Source organism: Piliocolobus tephrosceles, chromosome 14 (assembly GCF_002776525.5).
Source record: "Piliocolobus tephrosceles isolate RC106 chromosome 14, ASM277652v3, whole genome shotgun sequence".
Taxonomy (NCBI): domain Eukaryota; kingdom Metazoa; phylum Chordata; class Mammalia; order Primates; family Cercopithecidae; genus Piliocolobus; species Piliocolobus tephrosceles.
This window is the reverse complement of record NC_045447.1, coordinates 59,934,719-59,947,216: the sequence shown is the minus strand read 5'-3', so window position 1 is coordinate 59,947,216 and position 12,498 is coordinate 59,934,719.

Below are 12,498 nucleotides of genomic sequence, written 5' to 3'. Positions count from 1 at the left end.
AGAAAGAAAGAAAGAAAGAAAGAAAGAAAGAAAGAAAGAAAGAAAGAGTGAGTGACTTGTTCAAGTTCATATAGCTAGAAAGACACATTTAGGTGTAAGGAAGGGGTCCAGTTTCAGTTTTCTGCATATGGTTAGCCAGTTTTCCCAATCCCATTTATTAAACATGGAATCCTTTTCTCATTGTTTGTTTTTGTCAGGTTTGTCAAAGATCAGATGGTTGTAGATGTATGGCATTATTTCTGAGGCCTCTGTTCTGTATATCTGTTTTGGTACCATACAAAAACTAGCTCAGGATGGATTAAAGATTTAAACATAAGACCTAAAACTATAAAAACCCTAGAAGAAAACCTAGGCAGTAATATTCAGGACATAGGCATGGGCAAAGACTTCACGACTAAAACACCAAAAGCAATGGCAATGAAAGCCAAAATTGACAAATGGGATCTAATTAAACTAAAGAGCTTCTGCATGGCAAAAGAAACTATCATTGGAGTGAACAGGCAACCTATAGAATGGGGGAAAATTTTTGCAATCTATCCATCTGACAAAGGGCTAATATCCAGAATCTACACAGCACTGAAAGAAATTTCCAAAAAAAAAAAAAAAAAAAAAAAAAAACATCAAAAACTGGGTGAAGGATATGAACAGACACTTCTCAAGAGAAGACATTTAAGCGACCAACAAACGTATGAAAAAAAGCTCATCATCACTGGTCATTAGAGAAATGCAAATCAAAACCACAATGAGATACCATCTCACACCAGTTAGAATGCGGTTCATCAAAAAGTCAGGAAACAACAGATGCTGGAGAGGATGTGGAGAAATAGGAATGCTCTTACACTGTTGGTGGGAGTGTAAATTAGTTCAACCATTGTGGAAGATGGTGTGGCAATTCCTCAAGGATCTAGAACCAGAAATACCATATGACTCAGCAATCCCATTACTGGGTATATACCCAAAGGATTATAAATCATTCCACCATAAAGACACATGCACACATATGTTTATTGCAGCACTGTTCACAACAGCAAAGACTTGGAACCAACCCAAATGCCCATCAACAATAGAATGGATTAAAAAAATGTGGCACATATACACCATGGAATACTATGCAGCCATAAGAAAGGATGAGCTCATGTCCTTCGCAGGGACATGGATGAAACTGGAAACCATCATTCTCAGCAAACTAACACAGGAACAGAAAACCAAACACCATATGTTCTCACTCATAAGTGTTAGTGGAAAAATGAGAACACATGGACACAGGGAAGGGAACATCACACATTGGGGCCTGTCAGTGGGTGGGGGGCTAGGGGAGGGATAGCATTAGGAGAAATACCTAATGTAGAGGGTGTGTTGATGTGTGCAGCAAACCACCATGGCACATGTATACCTATGTAACAAACCTGCACATTCTGCACATGTATCCCAGAACTTAGAGTATAATAAATAAATAAAAATAAAAAAGAAAGATAAATTTAAATCTATTGGCTTTCAAAGCTCAGACTCTTTCCTCTACATCACTAAGTAGAGCCATGAACACTTTTACCTTTACTCATTGAAATTTAGGAAAGTCAAATGAAAACTTGGAAATCAAAGGTTTCATTATATTCAACATCATTTAAATAAGGATATACAAAAGAGTTCCCATGTGGCTCTTTTCTACTAGTCTTTATGTTTCATTTGTCCAATTGGAGAATTACAAATCAGAAGTTTACCCCATCATATACACTCATATACTTTTGAGATCACATACTGTATATATAGACATAATATATAAATGCACATAATATATTCACATAAATTATACATGTGTACACACATATCCAAATATACAAGATTAGTAAATGAAAAATTAACACCTTCACATTAAAATAAGTAACTGTTTTCATACAAATAATAGAATAATTTTTATTTTTTAAAATTACAAAAGGCAAGGAAGGTAAAATTGGAAGGTGAGTGTGGATACTTGCATGTTAGTGTGTGTACAATCCATATGTTCTTAAAAGTAGTGAGTTGTACTAATTTTTTCTTCTTTACATATTAAGATTTTTATGAAGAATTGTGGGAAAGATTTATATATATATTTATATTTATATACACACATACATGTATATAACCTAAGGCAGCTATTCCAATTTCTAATAATATTGGATTATTAATAGTAATCCAAATAGATCCACAAAAACCACAGCACCAGGAGAATGAGTTCTGGATTTTCTTGCCCTGGAATACTTTCCATGGGAAAAAGCCCATTAGGTCAAAGAGATGAGGCAACATAGGTTCATGCAAAATCATCACAGTACCAAAAAAGTTTCCAAGCACACAGGTTCAGTATAATCTCCTATATGGACAATTCTGCCCGTTTGCCTTGTGCCGTCTTCCTTTGTCTGCTTTCCAACTCCCCTCTCAAACTTCAGCTCAGATTTCTCCCTATGTGTTGGGCTACGCCTAATAATCATTTACTTGTTTTACATCTAGTATTTTCAGTATATTATTAGCAGGAGAAGCCACTGGTCCCCAAGCAGCCGGCATCACCTCCTCCTACACCTTGCAGGTGCTGGACACAGCAGCCCATACCCAGCTCTTCAGTTTCTGCCGACTCTGCCTCAGTTGATTAAATTCCTACCATGATCTATAGTCACCTTATTCTAGTGAATCCCTGAATATTAACAGTCCACACTCTTGCCTTACCTGTTTCTCCCAATGCCCTCCCTAAAATCCTGACTTAATTTTTTCTATGCCTACTGCCTAAACGAGATACATTTTTCCTTTTTCAATGTTGACTACATTTAAGGTTTCTTTTCTTATCAGAACCATGCAACACTCTAACTACTGCTTATGTCTTTCTGAAATGTCCTCTCTCTCTCACTCTCTCTCTAAAATGAAATATATCTTGTATTTTTAAAATTTTCTTCTCTATACTACCCACGAAATCTGTTTCCACCATATACCACAAACAGGTAATTTTTGAATGACAAAAATATCAAAAACTTATTCAATCCTTATCATATAATAGGTGTTTTTAAGCCAATCCATAGATACTTATTTAAATCATGTAACAATCCTTGGGGGTAAGTACATTACTAACCACAGTTGATAAATGAAAGGAGTAAGGCACAGCCCAAACTTTTATACCCTGCAAGTGGTAGAGGTAGGATTTAAGCCAAGTCAATCAGGGTCACAGGCCATGTGCTCAGTAACTGCACCCCCTCCATCTTGCAATTCCTGTTGCTGAAGTCCATGCAGTGTGGTCCCTCATCCACATGCTTACTGTCTCACCCATAAAGGAATCATGATGACTAAGTTCTATGACTAAAGAAAAAATCTCTGCTGCTTCTCTCTCACCAATTCCATTCTGGATCCTTAGTGCAAGAACCTGATGGCAAAGAATGTTGGTTGACTGTTACTAAAAACAAAAACAGTAAAACAAACAAACTGAATCCTTTGCTATTATCCTGCTTTGAACGGTATATGTTCCCTGGAACAACCATCTATTTGCTAATAAGGAATATCGTATTACAGATCTGATAAAAAAGCATGTATTGGAATATCTGCTATGTGGCAGGCATTATTCTATGCATGTTCACCACATTAATGTATTTGACTAAAGAAGATGAGCAGAGAGAGGTATGGCCATGAAGAAGGTGGGTATCTGGAGCCAATAGCAGACATAATATGGAAAAAGAATTAAATTGAAGTTGGAATAAATGCTTCAGTTACTAACATAAGAGAAAATAAAATGATACTGTGCATCTATTGCCATTTAGACACTGAGCAATCTGAAAAATTGGTCCACTCAGTTATAAAAAGCCATGACAGACTGACACCGAAATCATATAAAATATATATTTTCATAATAGATGTGAGTGAGGACATGGAAATAAAATGTATGGTCCCAAGGTTTGAAATTATTCATTTGACCTGGGATTAAAGTGTTACAACAGAATGTAGTTAATAAGATCAATACACAAAGGATGGGTCTCCCATGCTTGATTTTAAAAAATATTTCAGTAAACTGCTCTGTATTTCCATGGAAACACAAAGGGAACTCCATAGTGCAGTGAGCAGGAGGTAATAGAGAAAAAAGAGAGAGAATTAGCAGCCTTGGTTACTGTTAATAATTACCTGGGTAGCAATTATTGCTTTTGGAAATTGCACAATCTTTGTAGCTGTCACTCATTGGTGACCTCAGATTTCACTTAGTCTGGAAGCCAAAGGATTTAGTTCATTTCATTTGCATTCAGAAAGCCCCCACCTATAACCACCAATCCCAAGATATGTCAAAGTACCTTTTCTCAGATTTTGCTTAGAAAGAGCACTCATATGTGGGAGAAAAGGCACAATCTGTTTAGCCTTAAGGTACCAACTTTTTCATTACTAGAAGCTCTTGGCTCCTAGTGATTTTGTTCAGAATTAGAGAAGAATTAGCCAAATGCCCAGAGAAGCAGCTGTTCCTCTAAAACAAACTGGAAAGGAAAACAATCACTCCTCCTGCCCCCGACTAGAGGAAGGCAAATGGTTCCAAAACTGATGGTTTTAAGGACTGTCTACCACTCTACTTAGGAATATGGTTTCCAAAGAATTAAGACCCTGTGGACATCCTAGCATGAGGAACCTCTCTGCTATGAAGGAATATGGTGTTCAGGCATAAGAAAGAGTGAAAAGAAGATAGAGCTGGTTCATCTAGCCTTTAATTAGCTGCATTTCCACGGAAACGCTTTCCCATTTACCCAGTTGTCTCTGTAAATCAATTTAGAGCTGCTTTGCTCAGGCTCCAGGCAGACAGCGTGGAATCACAATCCTTCAAAGAGGTGTGAGTTTTTCTCATTTATCATCCTGGGGTGCTTGCTTCAAAGCCTAGTTGGAGGACTACTTAAAGGAAAACAAATCTAAACAAAACGGAACTGTGCCGTCTGGATTTGGTTGAAAATCTTGAGAATGTGCGGCAGAAAATTCCAAGCACAGACCTGGAAAGTGATTTGCAAGAGACCTCACAAGGGGCTTAGAAAAAATAAACAATCAATGAACTCACATCCACAAACACAGACGCACATAGGCAGTGGGACTGGAATAGAAATGTGAACTTTATTGGAACCCACATTTGGCACAGGAATTGGCTTTCCCGGCTTTGGCCTTCAGCAAGTAGGTTACTACTGAATTTTTGACAAGGCTGCCAAGCTTGACAGCCTTTCTACATTCATTGGTTCTCACTCAGCCCTGTAAATATTTAAGCTATCTGTGGCATTGGGAATGTGATTAGATTATGTGATTAGGATTAGTAGATTCTCTGATAAGGAAAGACTTAAAGTTTACAAATTTAGAAAGAGTATAAAAATACATGTGTGTGTTCACTAGTGTGTGTGTGTGTGTGTGTGTATCCAGCTCTAAAGAAGATCAGGTCACAGGTCACTGATTTTAGTTACTACAAAGTGGGGGTGGGGTGAGGTGGGGAGAATGTTTTAAGGCCATGGAAGAGGACTAGTCCCAAAGCATGAAGCATCTGAGCCCAAAGAGATTTTGGACTAGGGTTTTCAAGTGTTTTTCAGTCTGCGGACATCTGTTGACTTACTGAGAAACACCTGAGGGGCAAAGAAAACCATTGTAATTCAGCCATCTGGTCATCTTCTTGTTCAAGCATCTGTCCTCTGTACCCTCTTCCCTAGACCACCAGGCCAGTGGTGTTCAATGCTTTTTGATCTCAGCCTATTGTAAGAAATATATTTTACAATGCAACCCAGGATATTCACAATACTTCCATAGATATTATGGAAATAAGTGTTCATGAATAATACTTAACCAAAGTTCACTTTGGTATTTTCTAGTTTATTCTATTCTGTTTTATTTTCTTTTATGCTTGTCATGACTCACTAAATTAATTTTATGTCTCACTAATGAATTGTGTCCTGCTGTTTGAAAACACCACACTAGAATGTATTAACCTTAGGGACAAGTATTCTAATCACTCTGTATCTCAGCTCCTAACACTTGGTCACTCAATAAGTATTTACTGAATAAATGAGTGGTAAATCAATAAATGAATAAGTTGAAGCTAATACTCTATATTCAGTATACAAAACAAGAATATTGACTAGCCTAGAAATAATATTTAAACTGCAAATTAATCAGGAAAAATATAAAATAAAAGGGTAAATATCCCTTCAGGTGGTGGTTTCAGGTATTTGGGTGAACATTATTACCTGCTCCCTGGTAGTAATAATAATAATAGTTATGACCATAAGAATGATGATTGCCCACACTTATTAATCAGTTACCATGTACCAGCTATTTCTGTGCTAGGAGAGGATGTACTATGAAGATGAATGCCACTAATTCCAGTTCTTAAAAAGGTTCTGCTACAGAACTCTTCCAAGGTATCTCCCAATGACCTGGAATGACCAAGTGACCTGGAATTCGAATTCTGGGTGAGATCATAACCTTTGGCTGGTATGGAAAAGTGGAAATGACATCTATAACAGAGATGGAGATGAGAGCGACAACATCTGCATGCCAACAGTTTTTATAGACATCTGCTCAGTGAACAGAGGAGTAGGGAGAGAGAAAAGAGGTAGAAGATGCATCACTGCTATTGAAGAATTATTCAGGACAACTTCTCTTTCCCCTGATAAAAGACACTATGCCATCCTGTGGAAACATCGCCATGATAGTAAGGAATATTATGTATTGAATAAAAGCTTGTTCTCTAGTCAGAAGAACTTGTTTCAAATCCTAATCTGCTACTTCCTAACTAGGTGGCATTGGTCAAATTGCATATTTTTTCTTTGCCTCAGCAATAGGATGGGGATTCTTTAAGATCTATTCCATCAGGCTGTTTTAAGACAGAGGTTAAAAATGCAACTGTCTACGGGGGCCTGATTATAATTAAATAAATTAAGGTGGTAAAAAATAGGGAATGGTGTTGATTGTAGAAAACTGGAGAGCACAGGCCCCAAAGTCATTCAGATTTATCTGTTGAAAACACAGTTCCAGACTACAGGCCAGATTTGTCTGCATACCATCAGTCTGCAACTAAATAAGACAATGATCATAAAATGCTTCCCACAGTGCCTAGCACATAGTAAGCACTCTATAAATTGGAGCTATTATTAGCTATTATTTTATCACATTAAAAAAATCCCTAGGACCATTTGCAGATTCTCTTTAAGAGAGGAAATAAATGGCCTCAGAATTACTCCATTGCATGCCCCAGTTAATGGCATCATTAAAAATAAACAGGCCTTGAAGAACACACAATAGGGACAAGACAGCCTCTTCAATAAATGATGTTGGTAAAACTGGATATCCACATGCAGAATAATGAAATTAGACTTATCTTATGCTTAACATATTAAAAAAAAACCTCAAAATGAATGAAAGACTTAAATGTAAGACCTGAAACTATGAAACTACTAGAAGAAAACATAGGGAAAATCTCCATACCATTGGTCTGGGCAATGACTTTTTGGATAAGACCTTAAAAGCACAGGCAACAAAAGCAAAAAATAGACAAACGGGATTATGTCAACCTAAAAAGCTTCTGCACAGCAAACAAACAATCAACAGAAGAGATAATTTACAGAATGAGAGAAAATATTTGCAAACTATCCATCTGACAAAGGGTTGATGTCCAAAATATATAAGGAATTCAAACAACTATATAGTAGAAAAAATAAGTTAAAACATGCAAAATATCTGAACACAAATTTCTCAAAAGAAGACGTACACATGGCCAACAAGTATATTTAAAAAGTGCTCAAACATCACTAATCATCAGAGAAATGCAAATCAAAACCACAATGAGCTATTATCTCATCCCAGTTACAATGACTATTATCAAAAGGACAAAGATAGCATGGAGAAAAGAGAACTCTTGTACACTGTTGGTGGGAATGTAAATTAGTACAGCTATTATGGAAAACAGTAGGGAAGTTTCCCCAATATTAAAAATAGAATTACCATATGATCCAGCAATCCCACTACTATGTATATATTCAAAGGAAATGCAATCACTATGTCAAAAAGGTATGTACATTCCCATGTTTACTGAAGCATTATTCACAATAGCCAAAATATGAAATCAATCTTAGTGTCAATCAACAGATGAATGGATAAAGAAAATGTGATCTATATACACAATGAAATACTATTTAACCACCAAAAGGAATGAAATCCTGCTGTTTGTGACAACATGGGTGAACGTGGAGGACATTACGTTAAGTAAAATAAGCCAAACCCAGAAAGACAGATACTGCATGATCTCCCTTGTGTGAAATCTAAAAAAGCTGATCTCATAGAAGTAGAGAGTACAATGGTGGTTATTAGAGACTGGGGTTTTTGAAGGGAGGAAGGGATGGGGAGGTGTTTGTCAAGGGATGCATGAATTCAGTTAGACAGGAGGGATAAATTTTAAGATCTATTTCATAGCAAAGTGACTACAGATAATGACAATATATGGTATTCTTGAAAATATGCTCTCACCACAGAAATGATAACCATGTGAGGTAATATATTTGTTGATTGGTTGGCTATAATCACTTCTCAATGTATATATACTTCAAAACATCATGCTCTACATGATAAAAACATACAATGTCAATTTTTAAAAATGGGCTTTAGGCCAATCCAGTGATACAATAAGTAAAGAAGCCTGCAGTCCGTTGTTTTTAAATAAGAGAATGTGAATGATCTCACGTTTAGGAAGCCAGAACCATCCGTGGTGTGCAGAGAAACTGTGCAGTGGAGACCCCTGGAACACACATTTTGGATTCTGATACCATTGCAATGATGAGTAGCAAGGCAGTTGCTCAAGGAAGCAAAGAAGAAGGGATTCCTGCCAGCTGGTATTCAACTCCACCTGCCCATCCCTTCCAAGGTAACATCATAGAAGGCTTTGGGGTTGGACAGACTTTGGGATACAGCTCTCATTTCCCCCACTTGCAACACACAAGGGGATCAGTCTAAGCTTTGCTTGTCTCCTCTGTTACATTAAGGATGGTAATGGATTAGCACTGATGGTTCAGCCAGCACTCTGCTGCATAAGAGGGGTTCAATACTTTTAACCTTCCTTCCTCCTCATCTCCTGTGAATAGTTTTACATTGTTCAGGCTATTTATTTTTTGCTTGAACACCTCCTCAATTTCCATCTCTCAGAAATGGGGGCAGGAAAGTGCCCAAAATCTTATTAGTCCTGCTTGCTCTCACCCTGCCACTCCCTTCCCTAATTGACATCCATGGGTTCCAAATGACCCAAATGGTTCCCCACCCTTCCCTCACTTCTTCCGCCTTCCACAGAAATGTGCCATTCTGCTTGGGCTTCTGCCCCTGCCTTGCAGAGCCCATCAGGCTTACTAGAAAGCTCCCAAAGGGCAATAAAAAGTTATGTCAATCTCAGGCCCACCTGCGGCATCTCTCGAGTACACATCCCCCTGTCCGTCCTCCTCCTTTGATTCCGGGCTTTGTAAATCTTTTACCACATGTTGTCAAAAGCCTGGCAGATCCCCCAAATCCTTCCCTGATAACACTCATTCTCTTTAAACAACCTGGCAGTACTTCTAAGTGAGAAAAAGCCCTAAAATAAAATACACCGTGTTTAGTTTCTAAGGTCATTTCCTGGCTTTGTCCGGCCGTTTCTGTTTCCTTTAACTAATCACCAAGCGACAGTCCTGGATTTATTGTGGAGGCTACTTGAAAGTTTGGGTGAACCTCTCAAGCCAGACTACACACACCCTCCATCACCCTTCCTCCCACTTCCCAGCAATTTCTCACTCACTGTGATTTAGTGTAGGGGCTTGAGTTGCAATTGTGGCAGGAGCTATATCTTTGTCACCAAAGCTATGTGGAAGGCAAAGGGGCCAAACCAGCATGGTCTATACAGCTGAGCACTGTGGTCATGATAGAGCCCCCTGAGTCCATGCCTGGCTAGGGGACAGAAGCCTTCCATGTCCCAGGCAGTAAGTGGCAGGAGAGCTGTGTGTCACCCTTGGCATGCTCATCATTAATTTCTAACTTTCAGTAGGTGCTCTTTAATAATGATACCTAATATTTTAAAAGGATTTTCATGGGCAAGGTGAATTGCTTTACTTCATTTACTATCACAACTACCATGTGAGGTAAGAACTCTTCCTAAAGAATTTTTAGAGACACCAGAGTTCCAACCTCAGTCCATCTGACTGCAGCATCCATGCTCTTATGGGTCTCTGTTAGGCTGTGATATCCTCACCCCACAGTACTTATCCAAAGGTTGGATACTGCCTGATCTCAAGGGAAAACACTCATAGTCAAATGCACCTACACTTGTGAAATGTCAGGCAGTTTTTGAGATACTACATAGATTATTGCATTTAACCTTCACAACAACCCAAGAAGTGGTTATGTTTATGAGCTCCATTTTACAAAGGTGGAAATGGGAATCCATGTTAGAAGCAGCATTTGAACTCAGTCAATATGAGTTTTAACCCTGATATTACCTAGAGTTCCTGGGATATGGGCGAGTGTGTGTGTGTGCGTGTGTGCGTGTGTGCGTGTGTGTATGTGTGTGTGGCGGAGGAACGAGGTGAAACAAGCAGTTATATGATGGTGTGACAAGCCCCATGTTAGTGTTACACGAAGGGTGCTGTGGCAGCACAGAAAATGGGCCTGTGTTAAACTTCAGGGTTTTTTGAAATGGCATCACAAAATAGGTGACATTGGAGGTGAACTTTGATGGAGTAGAAAAGTTTACCACATTAGAAAGTTTAACAGGAGCTCTCTGGAGAGCACCTTTTAGACCTAGGGAAGAGCATATGCAAAGGCATACAGCACCACAGGCAGGATTGAGACCCTGCACTGGTTCCCCAGGGCTGGAGGGAAGAGGCAGGGCATGAAGTGACTTGGCAATGGAGCAGAGGCCAGATGGGAAGATACTTTTAAATTGTTCTATCACGTTTGAAATTATTTCTGAAAGTTATGGGGAACCTTGAAGGGTTTCAGGAGAGCAGTTCTGTGATCACCTGGGTGTTTTAGATAAATTGCTACCTCAAGGGTGTACCGAAGGGGAAGTCATATCGGAGGTATAGAGAGAGCTGCTACAGTAACCGAGCTCCTCCTATACAACCACGCAGAAAGGCAGTGTGAGAGTGCAATTGCGCCACACAGAAAGCCTCCAAGTGCTATACTATGAGGAGGAAGGGGACCGACTGGCTGCACCAATAGGGTAAGCCAGTCATCTGGTCACTCATCACATTTCCTATGCACCTATGATCTTCTGGGACTATACTCACAACAAACCCCACCCTTTTCAGCTCCATGTCTTTCTCTACCACTGCAGCATCACTTACAGAGTTCTCAGTATGTGCCAGTTGCTGTTGTAAGAGCTCTGTAAATACTACCTCATTTAATTTGCTTATATAAGGCAGGTATGAAGTGGGTATAACCATAATCACAGTTTTACAGATAAGAAAACTATTAGTAACTATTTGGTGAAATGAGCCCTTTTAGGAAGCTACCAGGAGAGTGGAGAGAGATGGGGAAGCTGCAAATGTAGTATCCGTTAATATGTGATGCTATGTAGCTAAGTGATGATTCCATCCGATGGTCATCCCCACCCTACTCTCACCTCACATGGTCACTGGCACTTCCTACTGGGGGAAAGAAACCCTTTTGGTGAGGAAAAGATTTGCTAGACTTCTTATTTATTCCTTGGCCCCTCCAAAGACATCATCTATGCTGTGAGAATGCCACTCTGCTTTCAAAATTTAGACTATATAGAGAGATAGATATGGATATAGATGTAGATATATATGTATACACACATATATATTCACACGCACACATATATGTGTATACACACATATATTAACATACATATATATGTATAGGTGAAGAGAATTGTTTTACTTTGCACATACACACATATCCTGTGTGTGTGCATATATATATGAGATTTTTCTCTACTTATAAAATGTGTGTGTGTGCATATATATATACATGTATAAATATATATATATTTCTCTACTTTTAAAATGTGTGTGTGTCCATATATAAAGGCACACACACACTTTATATATATATATATATATTTTTTCTCTACTTATACAAATTTTAAAAGCACAGAAAAATCTCATGGTGCGTTGAAATGCTAAGAATTTATTAAACTTTTATAAATTAAAGAGTAAGCCACTAATGAATGGATTATAAATAAGTTTAAAATTAATGGACCATAATTGTGAGAGCAGAATGTACTTTATAAAAATCAAAAGATCACTAGGAATAACACCAATGTCTATCACAGAGTTATGTGAGGATTCACTGAGATGAGCTGTACAAGGTGCCACCACAAAACTTGTTATACAGCACAGCCTCCAAATACAGCATTCCATTCCCAGGTCCACAGGGATAGAACTCCAGGCTGCTGGTCAGCCCCAATCCTGACTCTAGGATTTTGGCACTTGTATCCAGACAACCTAGGACTCAGCCACAAGTCACCTTTGTTGCTGTAGGGGCAGTGGTGGACTGGTAAAT